Source organism: Pongo pygmaeus, chromosome 16, assembly GCF_028885625.2.
Source record: "Pongo pygmaeus isolate AG05252 chromosome 16, NHGRI_mPonPyg2-v2.0_pri, whole genome shotgun sequence".
Classification (NCBI taxonomy): Eukaryota; Metazoa; Chordata; class Mammalia; order Primates; family Hominidae; genus Pongo; species Pongo pygmaeus.
Window position 1 is genome coordinate 85,915,393 of NC_072389.2, and position 23,366 is coordinate 85,938,758.

A 23,366-nucleotide genomic window follows, 5' to 3' on the forward strand; every position below is an offset into this window, starting at 1 on the left:
CCTCCCTTCCGGTTGCTCACCTGACTCCAACCACGCCATTCGTCTTGCAGTTCCCAGCACACCCCATGCACATCCTGCCCCTCAGCACCTTTGTACTCACAGCCCTCTGCTGCCTGGAATGATCTCCTTCTGATATCTGCATGAGTTTTCCATTCACCTTATCTTCTTCATAGTGCTTATTGCCACCTGACAATAGATGATTTATTTGTTTGCTTCAGCTTCTGTCTCTCCCACTAGAATGTAAGCTCCCTGAGGAAAGAGGCCTTTCTTTGTTCACCACGGTAAACTCAGTGCCTCGAATATAGTATTTGTTGAATGAAAAACAGATGGGTGGAAAAAGACTGTTTGAGACATGGAGAGTGATAGGACCCTAATGCTATTGTTTGAAACCCTTAGTCTAGCCATATCTGCACCAGACACACTGCCAAATGTTTCGGTTATCTCAACCAATAAAGTCTTTTTTGCTTAAGTCAGAGTGTAGCCAGCTATTGCTGTGATAATGCTTCGTAACAAACAATTCCCAAATCTCAGTAGCCTACAGACACAAACATGGTTTTTTGTTTTTTGTTTTTAACTTGTAAGGTCTGTGAATTGGTTGGCATGACATTGTTTTAGGCTATGGGTCAAGCTCTAGTCTGCAACGTATGTCTCTCATACTGGGTCCAGCAGCTACACTGGGCATGCTTTTCTCGCAACAGATAGCAGCAAAGAACTCAAACAGAACTACCCGAGCACACACAGACCTCTGCTCATGTCACCTCTGCTCACACTCCCAATGCCAGTGGGGCCAGGAAAGAGCTACTCTAGTGGGAAATACTATAAAGTTACATGGGAAAAAAAAGGCATGGATTTATAATTTCAGTACAGGGAAGAAGCAAAGAATCAGCAACAATAATTCAATTGATCACATTCAGTAAGCACCTGTTGCTTAAAAGTGCAAAAGTCCTCACTGATGCAAATCTACTGCATCAGGGCTAAAGCTGCAGTGAAGTCAGACTAAGAGACATGGGCGATAGAGGTCACAGGTAGAGAGAAGGTGGGTACAGAAGGTCATGTGAGTGAGAAAAGGCTACGAGGGACCTGATCAGGAGAAGACAGACATAAGGGCAGCAGTCCTGAGCACATATTCATGCGGGAGTGGAGGTGCAGACTCTGCATTCAGCACTCTGGAGCCAGCCGGCAGAGAGTGGAAAGAGCCAGAGAGCACTGGACTCTGACCCAGCTTGGTCACTGTAACTCTGTGGTATTGGAGAAGTTTCCTACCCTCTCTGGGCCTCAGTAGCTTCATCTGTAAGCTGGGATGAACAGCAGCAATAGTAGGTGTGTTTTGAAAGTTATTTAAAAAAAAAAAAATGCCATTAAAGGACCTAGCACAGGACTGTGGCCCTCAGTAAGCCCTCATAGCGCTCGTATACTCCCCAATTCTTGCCTAAGGGCAGAATGGAAAGTAGCAGCCTCCCCCTTGCTGACTGTACTGATGTTCCAAGACCCTTTGAAAGTTATGTGTCTGGGACTTAGTGCTAAAGAACTGGCCACCCCTGCCACTCAGATGCTGCCCAGCCAGGCAGTGAAGGAAAGATTCACTCCCCATCAAGCATGTAGCCCTTCATGCACAAAGGCTTCTGGAATACTCTGATCCTCCCTCCCCCAGCTCTGCATCATCTTCAGCTACATCAGGGAAGATGTTCCTGCTTGGTGGGGAACCTTGAGTCCAAAGTCACAATGGCATTCCAATGCCTGGATCTTAACAAAGAGACCGGATTTCCATCCTTCACAAAACCACTGTTCTTTGTGGTTTTTCCTCTTTGGGGTAAAACTGCAAGAGATGCTTGGGGTCTCAAAGCTACTGGATCCCAGAGGCAGGCAGCCCAGCTCTGGAGCACCCCACCTTTCAGCAGGGACACAGCCAAACCAAGAGAAGGACCCTGGGCTGGAAAAGACATTCTGAGACCTTGGTGCTAGTCCTGGATCAGCCACTGGCTTAAATCCCTTTACTTCCTGAATTTCCTATTGGGTTTACAAAGATAACACCTACCATTCATAGACGTCGTGAGGATAAAATGTTCTAATCAAAATGAAGGTGTTTTGCAAACTCCTAAGCTCTGTGTCCATGTGAACTCCTCATGATGCTCAGTGGGTTTTGAACAGGAAAGTGTCTCAGGCAACACTCTCTCTCCTTCATAATAGATTTTGCTGCAACCTTCAATGGCTTCTCATTGCCTGAAGCTGGACGAGTCAGCCACTGGGAGGTCTAGGCTTGGTCTCTAGCCCAGGCTCAGCCTCAGGCTTCCAGTGCGCGTCTTCCTCTCTGGGTTTCAGTTTTCCTACCTGTAACCTAAGTTGGACTAGAATATTTCCAAGTTCCTACCAGCCCTGTAAATTCTATCTTTGATACTTATCTTAGATCTTTACAAGGACTTAGCAGTCTCCTAAAATAAGGGAAGAGGTTTGCTTCTACTCTAGCAAAAAAAAAGTTGGGAAGAGATGAAGGAAGAATGGGTGAAATGTTGGAAATTTGTGAAGCTGAGTGAGAAGCAGGTGGAGGTTCATTATGCTACTTTCACCATTTTGTGTATTTTAAAAATTTTCCCTGATAAAAAAAGTTTTTATAAAATAGAAGTTCCATTGAATTTGAGTGTCTTTGCAGCCTTTGTTTTCTGGTACCCTTGGGAGGCATCCATCCTGTTTAATAAAAGGTACCTTCCACAGGAAACTCCCTTCCTTTGTCATCTTTGGTATCCCCATCTCCATCTTCCACAACAGACAGCTAGAACAGCCGCACTACTCCAGCATCAGGACAGTTTGGGGGGGTTTCCAGAATCTTCTATTCCCACTTCCCATGTCTCAAATCACTTGACCTGTCACATGTACAAAGTAAAAAGTCATAGACAAGAGACAGGAGAGGATTCAAATTCTTGTCCAAGCTGGGGACATTAAGGAGGCCTCCAGGGCAAAGCCTCTATGCCTACAGCTGAGTCTTCATTGTGGATCTTAGTCCAAGTACAGAGAAATTAATGGTCAGAGGTGGTCTCTCCCTGGTTCATTACATGCCTTGTGTTCGGTAGCATTTTGAATGCATTGGGGAAGTGGTAGGGCTCAGTGCAGTGGTTTGGAGACCCCATGGCCTCTGCACAAAGCATCTCCTCATGTCTCAATTGCCCCTCACTGGTGAACTGTTCATAGTGCAGGGTCTCTGCTCAGGAGGTCTTCTCTTAACCTGAGGCAAGGTGGGTGGCTCCCGTTGTCCCACCTAGATGGGCTGGCCATCCTAAGGAAAGGTAGCAATCATTCCAGGCCTAGGTACATCCTCTCAGTGGAGATGCCGAAACTGCTTCCCACAATAACAGACGGGCTGTCAGGACGACGGACTCAGACTAAGTCCAAACCAACGGAGGGCAATCCCAGCCCACCTGTCCTTTCTGTCTTGGTTCCCTCTCTGCCAGCCAAGCCCAAGTGGCCAGTCCCAGCTGCTGGCTCCTGCCCATAACAGGGCATCATGTGTCTGCCCTGAGGGGCTGCACTTCTCTCCACAGCCAGGCAAGGCTGCCCTGGAAAGTTGCCTTTTTCTTTATTTCGGAGACGGAGTCTCATTCTGTCACCCAGGCTGGAGTGCAGTGGCGTGATCTCGGCTCACTGCAACCTCTGACTCCTAGGTTCAAGTGATTCTCATGCCTCAGCTGCCAGAGTTGCTGGGATTTACAGACGCTTGCCATGGATGCCCGACTAATTTTTGTATTTTTAGTAGGGACAGGGTTTCACCATGTTGGCCAGGCTGGTCTCAAACTCCTGAACTTAGGTGATCTGCCCGCCTCGGCCTCCCAAAGTGCTGAGTTTACAGGCGTGAGCCGCCACACCCAGCCTGGAAGGTTGCTGTTCAAACCACTCTGCAGTTGGCACATGCAGGCAGACAAGCCTCTGGAGTTGATGATGGCAAAAGTAACTGTTCAGGTTTTATCAGATTTTCTCTGTTGTGTGTTTCAAGCAAAAAATACCCAAGAATTTTTATCTGAATAGCTCAGGTTTTTCTGTCGTCCAGTAGGAGGACATTGGGTGGGGAAGTAGGGGGAATGTACCCATAAAAACTGGATGCATTCATTATGTTTTCATTGATTATTTATTGAACTCCTGCTATGTACCTGGCACTGAGCTGGGTGCTGAAGATGAAGGAAACTCAGACGAGTCCTGCCCTCAAAGAGTTCCCCAGACTAGACTAAGTAGCAATAAGACATAAACAGAAAAAGCTATCATAAAATAAAATAGAAAGCAATGAGTGTAAAAGGATTATGTAAGGTGATGTAAGAATTTTTCTTTTTTTTTTTTTGACAGAGCCTCACTCTGTTGCCCATGCCGGAGTGCAGTGTTGTGATCTCGGCTCACTGCAACTTCTGCCTCCCAGGTTCAAGTGATTCTCAGCCTCCTGAGTAGCTGGGACAACTGGTGCGCACCACCACGCCTGGCTAATTTTTTGTATTTTTTTTTTTTTTTTTAGTAGAGACAGGGTTTCACCATATAGTCCAGGCTGGTCTGTAACTTCTGACCTCGTGATCCGCCCACCTCCGCCTCCCACAGTGCTGGGATTACAGGCATGAGCCACCGCACCCGGCCGTAAGGATTTTTAAAAGGGAAAAATGAATATTTACTGAACATCTAGCATGTGCTAGGATCACACTGAGAATTCTACAAACCTCATCTCATTTAAAGTTTGTAAAAGGACTTACTAACTTTCACAGAGGAGGAACCCAAGACCCAGAACTTGACAGGTCACACAGCTAGTAAGTAGCAGAGCCAGGATTAAAACCCAGGGCCATCTGACTCCAAAATACATAGATTAAATGCTACTTGTAAATTTTTCCGCTAGGCATGGTGGCTAACGCCTGTAATCCCAACATTTTGGGAGGTCAAAGCAGGAGGATCATGTAAGGGCAGGAGGTCGAGATTGCAGTGAGCTATAATCACACCACTGCACCCCAGCCTGGGTGACGGAGTGGAGCTCTGTCTTTAAAGAAAAGTTTTTTTGCCTGGGCGCGGTGGCTCACGCTTGTAATCCCAGAATTTTGGGAGGCCGAGGCAGGCGGATCATGAGGTCAGGAGATTGAGACTATCCTACATGGTGAAACCCCGTCTCTACTAAAACACAAAAAATTAGCCGGGCGCGGTAGCGGGCGCCTGTAATCCCAGCTACTCAGGAGGCTGAGGCAGGAGAATGGTGTGAATCCAGGAGGCGGAGCTTACAGTACGCCGAGATCGCGCCACTACACTCCAGCCTGGGCGATAGAGCGAGACTCCGTCTCAAAAAAAAAAGAAAAGTTTTTTTTTTTTCTTAAATTCACATATAATGAACGATAAATGCAACCATTTGATAGCTCCATTCAGCATAACAAACAATTGGGTATCAATCTCATCTCTAACTCTGGGTTATTGGGGCTTCTGCTGTTGCTGGGCTTGGCAGGCTATCACATAGGAAAATGTCCCAAGACTATCTCAACAGGCCGCCGCAGGGCGCCATCTCGTGTTCTCAAATGGAACTGCAGCGGAGGAACCTTTGTAGTCCCGAGCACCTTCCCTCTCTCTCCACTTAATATCAAACTGCAAAGTGCTGCAGGCACCATTACCAAAGGCTTAGCCTGAATTGAGAAAACCAGAGACCTCTGGCAACTCTGTATGGGAAAGCACCTGCAAATCAGAGCTGCTGTTCTGCTATGTTGGCAACAAACGTCCTTCATAATACAAGGAGTTCCTTGTCTGTGACAGCCCTTTGCTAAGGCACTGGAAATTTGAGAGGGAAGATGTGGCCCTTGAGTTGCTCACAGTCTAGTGAGGGAACAGCCAAATGCATGAAAATCATAACTGCATGTGCCAAGTGCTCTGATAGAGAGGAACACAGAGTGAATTGGAAAGCCTCCCAGATGAGATTACCATGGAGCTGAAGCTTTGGCATGTGTAGGAGTCTGTCAGACTGAGAAGAGGTTAAAGATAGATGATCCAGGCTGAGGGATGGGATAGAAAAGTGAACAGAAGCTGGGGCAGAACTGCAAGTGTTTCAATTTCAGCAAAGTCCAGTTAACAACCAGTGGAGGAAAGGCCACAGGTTGCCAGGGGCCAGGTCATAAAGGATCTTCAAGTGATGTTAAGAAGAGTAGACCTTCTCCTGCAGGCTATGGGGCTTGGAGCAAGGCACTGACTCAGTTAGATCTGAATTTTATTTTATTATGATTATTATTATTATTATTATTATTATTGAGATGGAGTTTCGCTCTTGTTGCCCAGGCTGGAGTGCAGCGGCGTGATCTGGGCTCACTGCAACCTCTGCCTCTTGGTTTCAAGCCATTTTCCTACCTCAGCCTCCTGAGTAGCTGGGATTACAGGCGCCTGCCACCATGCCTGGCTAATATTTTTTGTATTTTTAGTACAGAGGCGGTTTCGCCATGATGGCCAGTCTGTTCTCGAACTCCTGACCTCAGGTGATCCACCCGCCTCGGCCTCCCAAACTGCTGGGGATTACAGGTGTGAGCCACCGTACCTGGCCTAGATCTGCATTTTAGAAAGAATAATCTAGTAACAGAGGAGAGTCTGGAAGGGAGAGGACCAGAAACCAGGAACCTGGTTCAGATGCTTTCGTAATTTTGTAATCGCCTTTGTAACTAGAGAAGATATACTTGAGACCCAAATTAAGGTCAAGATCATCAGGGTGGAGACAAAAAGACAGATCTGAGAGGCATTAAGGCAGCAAAACCACAGCGACCAATGACTTGGGAATGAGGAAACTGGAGGAGTTGAGTAAGTAAAGGATACACTCCTGAGGGCAGGTTTGATGGAGAGGATAAGATCCGTTTAGGACATGTGGAGTTGGTATTGAAGGAACAAAGGAGGCAGTTCAGTGGGTCTGGAGCTTCGGAGAGATGTTTCAGCCAGAGACTGGGAGTCATTCACATATTTATAGCTCTGAAGTCTTGGAAGAAATTGAAATCACCCATGAAAAGCAGGTCGTGTGGGACGAGAAAAAAAAGCATAGGATAGTACCTGGGGGACCTTGGATGTTGTTTTCAAGCTTCTAGAAGAGGAGCCTGTACAAGACCGAGAAGGTGGGCCAAAGAGGTAGGAATAAAAAACAGGCACATATGGAATATATACTTCTGAGAGTACCAAAGATTTTCCAAAGGGTATCCAGGAATGGAACTTTAAGAGAATCTTCAATTTCGTGTGTTCTCTTTTCTAAGCAGATTGCCTTCCAATGAACCAATATTTGAAGGATTGTGCTGGTGGTTTTCCGTCCTACTTCCTATTCCACAATCCTAGTCTGCCACTGTGGTGCATTTTTCCCCAGGGTATGAAAATCTCTAGGGTGCCAGAGCAAAGGGACAACTCAAAGTTTTAGTGTAGATAGTGACAGCATCACTAGGAACCAATCAAATAATCAGCTGATACATTGCTAAAAGCAATTCTGATGATAGATTATTATGTGCTTTTGGGAGGAGATTTCTAATCTAATGACATTTATATAACAAATCTTTCCTTCCTATCTACTTATTTTGTTTTAAAAAAACTTCTCAGTGCTTATGGTCATAAAAACAAAAACAAAAAAAGAAAAAAGAAAAAAGTGATGCTGACCCCTAGCAAAAAGAAATAGTCACTCATGGATATGTAAACAAATAGATAAAATAATTTTTAAAGCCCCATCTATCTCATTAAGGGATGCATCCCCAGCCGGGCGTGGTGGCTCACGCCTGTAATCCTAGCACTTTGGGAGGCCGAGGCGGGTGGATCACCTGAGGTCAGGAGTTTGAGACCAGCCAGGCCAACCCGGTGAAACCCCATCTCTACTAAAAATACAAAAATTAGCCGGGTGTGGTAATGTACGCCTGTAATCCCAGCTACTCAGGAGGCTGAGGCAGGAGAATCACTTGAACCCGGGAGGCGGAGGTTGCAGTGAGCCGAGACTGTGCCACTGCACTCCAGCCTGGCTAGGCAACAGAGAGAGACTCCGTCTCAAAAAAAAAAAAAAAAAAAAAGGAGATGCATCCCCAACAAAAGTATACACTTTCATATTAAGATTTATAAGATACTTATGTTATTTTGAATACTAATGTTATTATAGTGATAACTGCATCCAAAAGAATTGCTCTTCATCTGACCCTTTTCCATTTAGTCCTGCTGTGAAAATCTTTGTCCTGGCCCCTGCCCCATGTCACTCATCAGTTTCCATGATTCCTCCTCTCTGTTCCAGGCTCTCCCAAATCCACTCCCATCTCTCAACATCCCAAGACTGATCTTCCTACAGTCTGACCATAGGAGTCCCTGGGAACCCAAAGTGTGGGCCCTGGGGCTCCAGCATTAGCATTGGCATCACCGGGAATTTTTTTTTTTTTTTTTTTTGAGACGGAGTTTCGCTCTTGTTGCCCAGGCTGGAGTACAGTGGCGCAATCTTGGCTCACTGCAACCTCTGCCTCCTGGGTTCAAGCAATTCTCCTGCCTCAGCCTCTCAAGTAGCTGGGATCACAGGTGCCCGCCACCACACCTGGCTAATTTTTGTATGTTTAGTACAGACGGGGTTTCACCATGTTGGCCGGGCTGGTCTGGAACTCCTGACCTCAGGTGATCTGCCCGCCTCAGCTTCCCACAGTGCTGGGATTACAGGCATGAGCCACCACGCCCGGATCGGGATTTTCATTTTGATTACAATGCAGCTCAGCAGTCCTTCAATGGAATACTGAATAAACAAACTATAGTACATATGTAAGCAGAATACTACTCAGTAATAAAAAAAAGAATGGGCTGGGAGCGGTGGCTCATGCCTGTAATCCCAGCACTTTGGGAGGCAAGGCGGGTGGATCACTTGAAGTCAAGAGTTCGAGGCCAGCTTGGCCAACATGGTGAAACCCCATCTCTAGTAAAATTAGCTGGGTGTGGTGGCGGGCACCTATAATCCCAGCTACTCGGGAAGCTGAGACAGGAGAATTGCTTGAACCCAGATGGCGGAGGTTACAGTGAGCCAAGATTGCACCACTGCACTCCAGCGTGGGCAATAGAGCAAGACTCCGTCTCAAAAAAAAAAAAAGAACGAACTATTGATCTATTGATACAAGCAACAACACAGATAGACATCAACATATTATGCTAAGTTTAAAAAGCCTTATAAAAAGGTAAGTACTGTATAATTCCATTTATATGAAAGTATAAAACAGACAAAACTAATCTATGGTGGAAAAAAAATCAGAGGAGCGCATATCTCTGAGGAGCAAAGGTGAAGATTGACTGTAAAGAATGTAAGAGGAGGACGGGAACAGTGGCTCTCGCCTGTAATCCTGGCACTTTGGGAGGCCAAAGCAGGCAGATCACCTGAGGTCAGGAGTTTGAGACCAGCCTGGCCAACATGGCAAAACCCCATTTCTACTAAAAATGCAAAAAAAAAGACCTGACATGGTAGTGCGCACCTGTAGTTCCAGCTACTCAGGAGGCTGAGGCAGGAGAATCACTTGAACCCAGGAGGCGGAGGTTGCAGTGAGCTGAGATTGCGCCATTGCACTCCAGCCCGGCGACAGAGCAAGACTCCATCTCAAAAATAAAAATAAAGGCCAGGCGTGGTGGCTCATGCCTGTAATCCCAGCACTTTGGGAGGCTGAGGCGGGTGGATCACAAGGTCAGGAGTTCAAGACCAGCCTGGCCAATATGGTGAAACCCTGTCTCTACTAAAAATACAAAAATTAGCTGGGCATGGTGGTGGGTGCCTGTAATCCCAGCTACTCAGGAGGCTGAGGCAGGAGAATCACTTGAACCCGGGAGGCGGAGGTTGCAGTGAGCCAAGATCGTGCCACTGCATTCCAGCCTGGGCAACAGAGTGAGACTCCATTTCAATAAATAAATAAATAAATAATTTAAAAAGAATATAAGAGGACTTTCTGGGTGACAGCAATATCCTATATCTTGGAAGAGGTTTGGGTTACACATGCATTAGTCAAAATTGAACTAATGTACACACGAGGCGAATCCCATCTGCACTTAACTGACTGTAAATTTTACATCAAAATTAAAAACCATAAGCAAATATTGAATCCTAGTTAATAATATGCATGCTGACTATCTGGGTGAAGTATACTGATATCTGTGATTTACTTTAAAATTGACCAAAATAAGGCCAGACACAGTGTCTCATGCCCATAATCCCATTGTTTTGGAGGCCTAGGTGGTAGGATCGCTTGAGCCTAGGATTTCGAGGCTGTCATGAGCTATGATCATGCCACAGCACTCCAGCCTGGGCAGCAGAGTGAGACTCCATCTCAAAAAACAAAACAAAACAAAAAATTTAAGTTGGCCAAAATAAAATGAATTAGGCCAGGTGCAGTGGCTCACGCCTGTAATCACAACACTGAGATGCCAATGCGGGAGGATCACCTGAGGTCAGGAGTTTGAGACCAGCCTGGCCAACATGGTGACACTGCATCACTACTAAAAATTCAAAAATCACCTGGGCATGGTGGCATATGCCTGTAGTCCTAGCAACTCAGGAGGCTGAGGCAGGAGAATCACTTGAACCTTGGAGGCATCACTTGAACCATGATCTCAGTGAGCTGAGATCATGCCATTGCACTCCAGCCTGGGCCACAAGGCAAGACTCCGTCTCAAAAACATAAATAAGTGAAATAAACTAAAATTAATTAATCAAGGGATAGAGGGATGAAAAGATCTATAGTTATATGATAAAGCTAGTAGAGTAAAATATTAACGGTAGACTAGCTGATGGGCATATATGGCTCTAAAACAGAAAAAAACTAAGGTGAAAAATAAATCTGAACAGTGGTTGCTGAGATCAGGGAAGACTGCCTGGGAGAGGACTTGAGGGAACTTTCTGGGTGATGGCAGTGCTCTCCATCTTGGCATGGCTCTGTTTAACGCAAGGATATCTATTTGTAAATTTTGTGAGGCTAAGATCTATGCAGTTCAATGCATGTACATTTTGCCAAGAATAACGAACTATAAGAAAATAATAATAGAGTAGAGGTGAGGGGAGGTATAGATAAAACAAGAATAGCAGAGGCCAGGCGTGGTGGCTCACACCTGTAATCCCAGCACTTTGGGAGGCCGAGGCAGGTGGATCATCTGAGGTTGGGAGTTCGAGACCAGTTTGAGAAACCCCATCTCTATTAAAAATACAAAATTAGCTGGGCGTGGTGGCGCATGCCTGTAATCTCAGCTACTCAGGAGGCTGAGGCAAGAGAATCACTTCAACCCGGGAGGCGGAGGTTGCAGTGAGCCGAGATCGTGCCATTGCACTCCAGCCTGGGCAACGAGAGTAAAACTCCGTCTCAAAATTAAAAAAAAAAGAATAGCAGAATGTTGAGTTTTATTAAGACCGGATGATGTATGGGTGAGAGTTTATTAAATTATTATCTTTATTTTGTATATGTTGAAATTATTTCTCCAATGAGATGCCTTTCTGAAGAATGTGATTTACAATAGCATCAAAAATATCAAATATATAGCAATAATCTAATAAAAGATACGCAAAAGCTCTCTGCAGTAAACTATTAAATATTATTGAGAGAAATTAAAGAAAACTCACATAAATGGAGAGACATAATGTGTTTATAGACTGCAAGACTCTATATTTTAACAATATCTATTCTCAATAGAAATCTCTGCTGCTTATTTAATTGTGTAAATTAACAAGTTTAGGCCAGGCACAGTGGCTCATGCCTGTAATCCCAGCAATTTGGGAGGCTGAGGGGGGCAGATCACCTGAGGTCAGGAGTTCAAGACCAGCCTGGCCAATATGGTGAAACCCCACCTCTACTAAAAATACAAAAATTAGCTGGGCATGGTGGTGCATGCCTGTAGTCCCAGCTACTCAGGAGGCTGAGGCAGGAGAATCACTTGAACCTGGGAGGCAGAGGTTGCAGTGAGCTGAGATCATGCCACTGCACTCCAGCCTGGGTGACAAAAGAAAAAAAAAACAAACATACAAGTTTATTCCGAAACATATATGGAAATGCAAATGACATAAATAGCCAAGACAATGATGAAGAAGAACAGAGTTGAAGGACTTGTACTACTAGATTTCAACGTTTACTGTGAAGTTATTAGTTAGGGCAGTGTAGCATTAGTACAAGGATAGGGGAATAGACCAACAGAATAGAATACACTCAGAAATAGTTTCGTATGTACACATCCCTAGATTAATAACAAATGTGCCACCACTGCAATTCAATGGTGGAAAGGATGATCTTTTAATCCAATGGTGGTGGATAAGTTAGATATTGTATAGGGGGAGGAAAGGAGAACTTTGACTCTTACCTCATAACATACATAAAAATAACTTGAACTGGATCATCAACCTAAATATGAGGCAAAACCAGTAAGGATTCCAGAAGAAAACACAGGAGAATATTTTTATGTCCTCAGAGTAGGTAGGCAAATATTTCTTAAATAGGACACAAAAAACTCTATGAAAATTAAATTGACAAATTATACTGTATTAACATTAAAAACTTCTTTAATCAAAAGACACTATTAGGAGACCAAAAGGAGAAGCCATGGATTGGGAAAGTATATTTGTAAAACATATTTCCGACAAAGAACTCATAACTGCAATATATAAAGAACTTCTACAAACCATTAAGAAAAAAAATCAGCCCCATTTTTAAAGATAGGCTTGGTCAGGAACTTCATAACCAATAAATATACGGAAGAGTGCTTCACATCATTACTCATTAGGGAAACGTGAATTCAACCACAATATGATATCACTACACACTCCAGAAGAACAGTTAAAATTAAAAAGTCTGACAATACCAAGTGTTGGTGAGGAGTGGAGCAATGGGAACTCTCTTACATTGCTTTTGGAGTGTAAATTTGGAAAAGGTTTGGCAGTATCTACAAATAAATCAATACCCTGGCTTGGCAATCCCATTCTTAGTATATACCCAAAAGAATCTGTGCTATGTGCATCAAAAGACACATACAAGAATGTTTACAGCAATTTATTTCTAATACTCCCAAACTGAAACAACCCAAATATCGAACAACAAGGAGAAAAGATCAACAGAAGTTAGAATAGTGACGTCCTTAAGGATGGAGTTGTAATTGATTGGGAAACCTTATGGTTTGCTGTATATATCCAACTTGTTCTGAATAGAGGTTCTCTGGGTATAGACGTATTTAAAAATCTACTGAGCTGCACACTTAAGCTTCATACAATGTATGCACTTTCTGCATGTTACATTTCAATTTTAAATATTTTTAAAAGCTTCTACTAGATACTATAAAAGAACATATTCATGACAAATATTTCTTAAATAGGACATTAAGGCCAGATGCAGTGGCTCACGCCTGTAATCCCAGCACTTTGGGAGGCCCAGGTGGGTGGATCACAAGGTCAGGAGATCGAGACCATCCTGGCTAACATGGTGAAACCCCGTCTCTACTAAAAATACAAAAAAATTAGCCAGGCATGGTGGCAGGCACCTGTCGTCCCAGATACTCAGGAGGCTGAGGCAGGAGAATGGTGTGAACCCAGGAGACGGAGCTTGCAATGAGCCAAGATTGTGCCACTGCACTCGAGCCTGGGTGACAAAGCAAGACTCCGTCTCAAAAAAAAAAAAAAAAAAGGACATTAAAGCACTAATAGTAAGGAAAGGACTGATAGATTTGACCATGTTAACAATTAAAAACTTCCCTTTATCAAAAGATGACATTAAGAGAATGACAAGCCTCTGAGTGGTGGGGATATTTGCAATACTTGTAACAGACAAAGCATTATATCCATATGATATAAAGAGCTGACTCTATGTACATGTTTGTGTATGTGTGTGTATACCTACAGAATAAGGAAAGAAAAATACAGAGCACACAGTAAATAAATGAGTAAAAGACATGAATAAGCACTTTGCAATAGAGGATACTAAATGGCCAATAAATATACGAAAACGTGCTCAATCTCAATAATCATCAGGGAAATACAAATAAAAACCATTTATGGGCTGGGCGCGGTGGCTTACGCCTGTAATCTCAGCACTTTGGGAGGGCCAGGCGGGTGCATCATTTGAGGTCGGGAGTTCGAGACCAGCCTGGCCAACATGCTGAAACCCCGTCATGGTAGTGGGCACCCGTAATCCCAGCTACTTGGGAGGGTGAGGCAGGAGAATTGCTTGAACCCAGGAGGCAGAGGTTGCAGTGAGCCGAGATCACGCCACTGCACTCCAGCCTGGGCAGGAAAGCAAAACTCTATCTCGAACAAACAAACAAGCAAAACTATTTACACCCACCAAAATGACTAAAATTTAAAAGACCATGTTACCAAGTGTTGGGACAGATATAGAGTAGCTGCTTCTCTCGTATACAGCTGGTGAAGTGTAAATTGGTACAATTAGTGATTGTATTTATTAAAGTTGCTGTATTTATTAAAGTTGGCGATATGCACACTCTAAGATCAGAAATTCCATCTAAGGTTTGTACCTAGCAGAAATGCATGCATGTATAGTGCAGGAGACATGCAAAAAAATGTTCATAGCAGCATTACTCAGAAACACCAAAAACTAGAAATAATCCAAATTTTCAAAAGAAAAAAAAAGCAGGAGCTGAATATGGTGGCGCGTGCCTGTCATCCCAGCTACTCAGGAGGCTGACGCAGGAGAACTGCTTGTGTCCAGGAGTTTGAGTCCACCCTGGGCAACATGGTGAGATCATGTCTCTTAAAAAAAAAAAAAAAAAAAAAAAGAGAGACAGGAAAGTGGGTTCCTTAAAAGTCAGTGTTGGAAATAATAGCTCGGAGTCGCAGGGAAAACAAGCACTCAAACAAAAGTTTTCTCAGCAAGGCAAGTTTACCTCTATAGAAGGCTGCCGCTCCTGCTTCTGACCGCTGCGAGAGCACACCTAACAAAGGAGAGGAGTTTTTATCCTTAACTCAGTCCCTATTCCTGTGTCCTTCCCCTATTGGCTAGGGTTGGACTGCACAATCTAAACTAACCCCAGTTGGCTAAGACTTAAACTTTTCAGTCGGGCACGGTGGCTCACGCCTGTAATCCCAGCACTTTGGGAGGCCCAGGTGGGCGGATCACGAGGTCAGAAGATCAAGACCATCCTGGCCAACATGGTGAAACCCCGTCTCTACTAAAAATACAAAAAAATTAGCCGGGCATGGCAGCCAGCGCCTGTGGTCCCAGCTACTCAGGAGTCTGAGGCAGGAGAATTGCTTGAACCCCGGGAGGCAGAGGCTGCAGTGAGCTGAGACTGCACCACTGCACTCCAGCCTGGTGACAGAGCGAGACTCACAAAGCGAGACTCCATCTCAAAACAAAAAACAAAAAACAAAAAAAGACAAACTTTTCCAATTAGGGTAAACGTGCGATTCTCAAGGGAGGGTGGGGGATAGGAGTGGTCCCTCTGCTACAGCACAAGGCATGTTCGAACATGTCTGGGCAAGTCCGGGCACAACAAGAGCGGGAGGGCTGCTCGCAGGCTAGAAACAAGAAAGTACAAGGAGGTGAGGCTCCGAACCAAGGACAAAGACATTACACAATTAAACCCTTTGAAGAGGAATTCACCGTCTCTGGCAGTCGGAATGATAGAGGGAGACAACTGCAGATAGAACAAGGCCTTTGGGAGAAGGGGGAGTTGAAGTGGAGGAGGTGCTGCTGGAGTACTGGGAATGTTCTATTTCACGATCTGAGTGTGGATTACTTTGGCTTTATCGCAGTTTATGGAACTGTGAGTTTATGTTTGATAACACTTCTCCAAGTGTTACATTTTGCAATATTAAAAAAAAGAAAGAAAGAAACTTTAAAATTAACAGGGAAGGCCGGGCGCAGTGGCTTAACGCCTGTAATTCCAGCACTTTGGGAGGCTGAGGCGGGTGGCTCACCTGGTGTCAGGAGTTTGAGACCAGCCTGACCAACACGATAAAACCCCGTCTTTACTAAAAACACAAAAAATTAGCTGGGCACGGTGGCAAGTGCCTATAATCCCAGCTACTCGGGAGATTGAGGCAGAAGAATTGCTTGAACCTGGGAGGTGGTGGTTGCAGTGAGCCAAGATCCCGCCACTGCACTCCAGTCTGGGAAACAAGAGCGAAACTCCATTTCTAAACAAAAAAAATTACAGGGAAAAATCAGTAACATGTAGGACTTGACCAGATAGAGAAGGGAAGGAAGGTTTTTATAGACAGGGCAGAGAGCACGAGGGAGATACAGGGCCTGGGGCCTACCAAGCTAGTGGATTGGCAGAAGTATGGAAGGCTGTCCGAAGGTCCCACAACAAGGAAGCGTGCAGTGGGAGACAAAGCCTGGACAATTCAAGGACAGGCTATGAAGGACTGTGAATAGAACCACCACACATGACTGAAATTTGTGCCCTGCATCCACGTACCAGCCAAGAGGGCAAAGGTATTCACCCTGGCCTGTGCTGGGTCTGCTGCAGGAAGAGAAATTCTTTTCTAATTGCACAAAACTTCACCTCATGGAGAAGACAGTATCTCCTTATACGTTGTTTTTTCTGTAATTTGAACGCTTAAAAATATATATATTTTATTTATATATATAATATATATGTATATATAGTATATTATACCCTGTTAATTTTAAGGTTTCTTTTTTTAATACTTATATAATATATGTATATATTATTAATTAATATATAATTAATATATTATATAATATATGCATATATTATTATATATTAATATATAATTAATATATTATTATATATTATCTATAAATATATAATTATATAATATATAATATATAAATATATTTATATATAGAACACATATAAATGTATTAATGTATATTTTATATATTTATATTATATATTTCTTATATATTTATATATAATTATATATAATTATATATTATATATTATATATTATATATAATCTATATATTTATAATATATATAATATATAATCTATATATTATATATATTATATATAATCTATATATTTATAATATATATTATATATAAATATATAAATATATTATATAGATTATATATAAATATAATATATGTATATATAATATACTTATATATAATTATATATATTTATATAAGAAATATATTATATATTATATAATATAAATATATAAAATATACATATAATACATTTATATATTATATATTATATAGTATATATTTTATATATAATATAATATATAATATAGTTTATATATTATATATGTAAAATATGTTATATATAATATATATTTTATATGTATTATTCTATATATTATATTATATATTTTATATATATTATTCTATATATATTATATTATATATATAGAGAGAGAGAGAGAGAGGAAGGATGTGGGACTTTATCCTGGAGGCACTGCTGAATGATAGTATGCATGAGACTTCCTCCCAGCATCAGACTCAAGTCCCTGTAAGGCTTCTTCCCTACCCAAATTAGAGGGTTCTGGAAGAGGAGCCACTAGTAATTCTTCGCCTTCTTTGGCATACCCTCCAGCAGCCTCGGAGCACTCTGTGCCTGTGAGGTTGCTGAAACATTGCAGACTGACTGGCTCCGGGCTTCCATCCATCACCATTACTGAGGCTGGGCCAACATTGGCATTTTAAAGGCTTCAGCAATCAAGGTCATTAGTGGAATAAGGTGATCTCACAGGTGGAGCAGGCCTCAGCTGCTTCAAAATACAAAAAGATCAGACTGTCTCCTGAGATTTTACACAGGCAGGTTTTGTCTATTATGGTGTTGAAAGGGGCAGTAAAGTCTTACACTGGGTGCCAAAGGCCTGTGGCAGTCCAGGTGGGTTGTTTCCTCAATTCCTCCTTCCACTCCACACCCTTGCATCTCTTTTTTTTCTTTCTTTCTCTTTTTTTTGAGATGGAGTCTCGCTCCATAGCCCAGGCTGGAGTGCAATGGTGTGATCTCGGCTCACTGCAACCTCTGCCTCCTGGGTTCAAGCAGTTCTCCTGCCTCAGCCTCCCGAGTAACTGGGACTACAGGCATGCACCAACACACCTGGCTAATTTTGTATTTTTAGTAGAGTCGGGCTTTCACCATGTTGTCCAAGCTGGTCTCGATCTCCTGACCTCAGGTGATCCACTTGCCTCAGTCTTCCAAAATGATGGGATTACAGGCATGAGCCACGGCGCCTGGCCCATCCTGGCATCTCAATTCTTCACAACAAAATTCTTGAATTGGCTGAATATCTTGGAAAACGTCCTCTCACCTTCATCAGTGAGTAAGAACACTAATATAAACAAACATCATTCAAATTAGCTAGAAGGTGAGCTAATGAGGACGAGTACTGGGCAGTAAGTGGGAAGTCCTATTGTGTTGACCATTTGTCCTGGAGCACAGCAGCACCTGTTGGGCTCCCTGCCAGCCTCCTTTCCTGTGCCTGTGGTTCTCTGACTCTTCTACAGACCCTCTAACTCCCATGTCCCAGGCTTCAAGACTGGGAGAATTAGGGGGCTCCAGAAGCTTTGAGGGGCTTCAGCAACAAGGCAGTCTGGCTGCTCGTCCCTGTGTCACAGAGACCTGAGTCTCTGTCCTGAAAACCCATCTGGCCCCCAGCCTTCTTAGAACCAGTGTACTCAGCCTGGGTCTCCAGATAGTACCAGCTCCGAACTTCCCATTCTTGTGTGCTGTTACTGATAAAGACTCCTGCCATTTCTTGCAGGGCAAAAGATAATATTCAGAATTTGTCTCTGCTTCCAGTCTTTATCATGATTCAATAAAAGCAAAAACGTGATATTTACATAAGCTAAACAACAGACTTCAGCTGCATGGCTGATATTGTATTCTATCATGTTTTATGTCCAAACAAAAAAAATTTTTTTGAGACAGGTTCTTGCTCTATTGCCCAGGCTGGAGTTACAGTGGTACAATCACGGCCCACTGCAGCACTGGCCTCCTGGGCCCAAGCAATCCTCTGAACTCAGCCTCCCAAGTAGCTGGGACCACAGGCATGCACCACCATGCCAGGCTTTTTTTTTTTTTTTTCTATAGAGACAGGGTCTCCCTGTGTTGACCAGGTTGATATCAAACTTCTGAGTTCAAGTGATCCTCCCACCTCCAACTCCCAAAGTGCTGGGATTACAGGCATGAGCTGCCACGCCTGCCCTCCCATCAAATTTTTTTGCCAATGCATTCCATCCCTGCTCTGCGAAGTCGGGATACTGGTGTGACGTGAGTGAATTAAGCTGAAATACTGAGAAAGACATGTTATGCATACAAGGATATGTGCGGCCTCGTCCATGCTACACTGCTGTTCTCAGAGGTAGTTCCCCTGGAACTGCCCCCACCATTTGCAAACATCCTCTTTGGTTTCCACAAGCCAAGCGTCCAAAGAGCCCATCTAGCTGCAGATTCCTGACCCTTTCAACCTGCTTCATTTAGTTGGAGTCAATTGCTCCATGCTCAGTCAAGTCACAAGAAAAAACCACAGGTGATTATTACTATAGTCCAAAAGCCGGCCTTTTCTAATTTGATGTATGAACACATTTTGTATGACATTTAGGAAAATGAGGCGTAAGTGGCTCCAAATGAAACTCGGTCATATATAATTACCACATAACAAAAGGAATATAATTCAAAACTATTAAATAAAAAAATTGTCCACATTTGAGAGTTAAAGATCTTCCATTAAGGATAAATCTTCTTTAAAAATATGGTTATTGTGGCCTAGGGGTCTCACTGAAACCTCAACAAAGGTAAGTACAATGGAAAGTTCATTTTAACTTCACATTTTATCAAGGCCTTGACTGCATTAATATTTCTAATAGCTCATCTCTCTCATTTGAACCCTTCAAGCCTTGGACCACTTGGGGGTTTTTGTTTTATTTACCTCATATCGTTGGAGAGAGTAGTATTTTAATGATATATAATAATGTCTCAGGCCAGGTACAGTGGCTCACACCTGTAATCCCAGCACTTTGGGAGGCCGAGGTGGGCAGATCACCTGAGGTCAGGAGTTTGAGACCAGCCTGGACAACATGGTGAAACCCCATCTGTATTAAAAATACAAAAAACATCAGCCTGGTGTGGTGGTACGCATCTGTAGTCCCAGGTACTCAGGAGGCTGAGGCAGGAGAATTGCTTGAACCACGAGGTGGAGGTTGCGGTGAGCTGAGATCACGCCACTGTACTCCAGCCTGGGTGACAGAGTGAGACTCTCTCCCAAAATAATAATAATAATAAAAATGTCCCACTTCCCATCTTCTAGTCTCTCTGTTATTGTCAACCCTTTATCTGCAGATGCTTAGACACAGCTATTTTTTCTACAATGAAGAAGCCAATACTATCCTAACATTCTGAAAAAAGAATAATCTCAAAATATACAAACTTTTCTCATAGCTTAAAAGAGAATATGAAAAAAATATGTCTATTCAAGTGACTTTTTGAAATATGTTCACTGCGTATGATATTTTCACATCTTTAACAGTAGCCAGCCACCCAACCTACAGAAGTGGAAGCATGGGACCTCCCAACATTCTCTTGCTCCTTGCAGCCCTCAACCTACAAGGAGTGAGTAGTGGGATGGGGAACTTTCATAAAGGCCCCTCAGAACTGGGCACAAACAGGACCAAAGTGAGAGGTGACAGCGTGCTGGCAGTCCTCACAGCCCTCGCTCGCTCTCGGCGCCTCCTCTGCCTGGGCTCCCACTTTGGTAGCACTTGAGCCCTTCAGCCCACCGCTGCACTGTGCAAGCCCCTTTCTGGGCTCGCCAAGGCCGGAGCCCACTCCCTCAGTTTGCAAGGAGGTGTGGAGGGAGAGGCGCGAGCGGGAACAGGGGTTGTGTGCAGCGCTTGCGGGCCAGCTGGAGTTCCGGGTGGGCGTGGGCTTGGCAGGCCCCCTACTCGGAGCAGCCAGCCGGCCCTGCGGGCCCGGGCAATGAGGGACTTAGCACCCGGGCCAGCAGCTGCGGAGGGTGTACTGGGTCCCCCAGCAGTGCCAGCCCACCCGCGCTGCACTCTATTTCTCGCCCGGCCTTAGCTGCCTTCCCTGGGGCAGGCCTTGGGACTGCAGCCTGCCATGCCTGAGCCTCCCCCCGCCTCCGTGGGCTCCTGTGCAGCCCGAGCCTCCCCGACGAGCACCACCCCCTGCTCCATGGCACCCAGTCCCATCGACCACCCAAGGGCTGAGGAGTGCGAGCGCACGGCGCGGGACTGGCAGGCAGCTCCACCTGCAGCCCTGGTGCGGGATCCACTAGGTGAAGCCAGCTGGGCTCCTGAGTCTGGTGAGGACGTGGAGAACCTTTATGTCTAGCTCAGGGATTGTAAATACACCAATCAGCACTCTGTATCTAGCTCAAGGTTTATAAACACACCAATCAGCACCCTGTGTTTAGCTCAAGGTTTGTGAGTGCACCAATCGACACTCTGTAGCTAGCTGCTCTGGTGGGGCCTTGGAGAACCTTTATGTCTAGCTCAGGGATTGTAAATACACCAATCGGTACTCTGTATCTAGCTCAAGGTTTGTAAACACACCAATCAGCACCCTGTGTTTAGCTCAAGGTTTGTGAGTGCACCAATCGACACTCTGTAGCTAGCTGCTCTGGTGGGGCCTTGGAGAACCTTTATGTCTAGCTCAGGGATTGTAAATACACCAATCGGTACTCTGTATCTAGCTCAAGGTTTGTAAACACACCAATCAGCACCCTGTGTTTAGCTCAAGGTTTGTGAGTGCACCAATCGATACTCTGTATCTAGCTGCTCTGGTGGGACCTTAGAGAACCTGTGTGTTGAAACTCTGTATCTAACTAATCTGATGGGGACATGGAGAACCTTTGTATCTAGCTCAGGGATTGTAAATGCACCAATCAGCGCCCTGTCAAAACAGGCCACTTGGCTCTGCCAATCAGCAGGATGTGGGTGGGGCCAGATAAGAGAATAAAAACAGGCTGCCTGAGCCAACAGTGGCAACTCGCTCGGGTCCCCTTCCACACTGTGGGAGCTTTGTTCTTTCGCTCTTTGTAATAAATCTTGCTACTGCTCACTCTTTGGGTCCACGTTGCTTTTATGAGCTGTAACACTCACCGTGAAGATCTGCAGCTTCACTCCTGAACTCAGCGAGACCACGAGCCCACCGGGAGGAACGAACAACTGCAGACGCACTGCCTTAAGAGCTGTAACACTCACCACGAAGGTCTGCAGCTTCACTCCTGAGCCAGTGAGACTATGAACCCACCAGAAGGAAGAAACTCCCGAACACATCCGAACATCAGAAGAAACAAACTCCAGACGCACCACCTTAAGAGCTGTAACACTCACCGCGAGGGCCCGCGGCTTCATTCTTGAAGTCAGTGAGATCAAGAACCCACCAATTCCGGACACAAAAGGACCAAAATGGTACTAAAAGGCTGGAGGTAGAGCCAGAGACAGGAGATGCAAACAGAGGTGCCATGTCCGGGATGCAGGAGAGTCCCAGCAGGTATGGAAATGGACTTCACAATGTGGGAGGTTAGACATAAAACCCCATGAGAACCTTCTCAGGGGCAAGTCAAGAAGCAGAATCAGAGGCCTGCGATCTCCACTCTACACTCTGCTTCTTTTTTTTTTTTTTTTTTTTTGAGACAGAGTCTCGCTCTGCCACCAGGCTGCAGTGCAGTGGCGTGATCTCGGCTCACTGCAACTTCCACCTCCTGGGTTCAAGTGCTTCTCCTGCCTCAGCCTCCCAAGTAGCTGGGACTACAGGCACCCATCACCATGCCCAGCTAATTTTTGTATTTTTAGTAGAGATGAGGTTTCACCATGTTGGCCAGGATGGTCTCATACTCCTGACCTCAAATGATTCACCTGCCTTGGCCTCTGAAAGTGCTGAGATGACCTCATGATCCACCCACCTCAGCCTCCCAAAGTGCTGGGATTACAGGCGTGGAGCCACTGTGCCTGGCCTCTTTTGTTTTTTTTTGAGATGGAGTCTCACTGAGTTGCCCAGGCTGGAGTCCAGTGGCATGATTTCAGCTCACTGCAACCTCCACCTCCCAGGTTCAAGCCATTCTCCTGCCTCAACCTCCCAAAGAGCTGGGATTACAGGCGTGCACCACCACACCTGGCTAATTTTTGTATTTTTAGTAGAGCCAGGGTTTCACCATGTCAACCAGGCTGGTCTCAAAACTCCTGACCTCAAATGATTCATTTGCCTTGGCTTCCCAAAGTGCTGAGATTACAGGCGTGAGCCACCACACCCTGCCAGACACACCCTGTTTCTTTTTTTTTTCTTTTTTTTTTTTTAGACAGAGTCTCGCTCTGTCACCCAGGCTGGAGTGCAGTGGCGTGACATCGGCTCACTGAAACCTCCGTCTCCCAGGTTCAAGCAATTCTCTGCCTCAGCCTCCTGAGTAGCTGGGATTACAGGCACCTGCCACCACTCCTGGCTAATTTTTTGTATTTTTAGTAGAGACAGAGTTTCACTGTCT

The 23,366-nt window shown here is 44.5% G+C and overlaps 1 protein-coding gene across 1 annotated transcript in view; it reads right to left on the reverse strand.

The window, feature by feature from the left end:
* Positions 1-14,871, reverse strand: part of BCL2A1 (BCL2 related protein A1) — a 41,582-nt gene extending 26,711 nt beyond the window's left edge. Inside the window, exon 1 of the mRNA XM_054452346.2 lies at positions 14,818-14,871. The gene's annotated coding sequence lies outside the window, so the exon portion shown is untranslated. The remainder of the gene's footprint in view (positions 1-14,817) is intronic.
* Between the last annotated feature and the right edge of the window lie 8,495 nt (positions 14,872-23,366).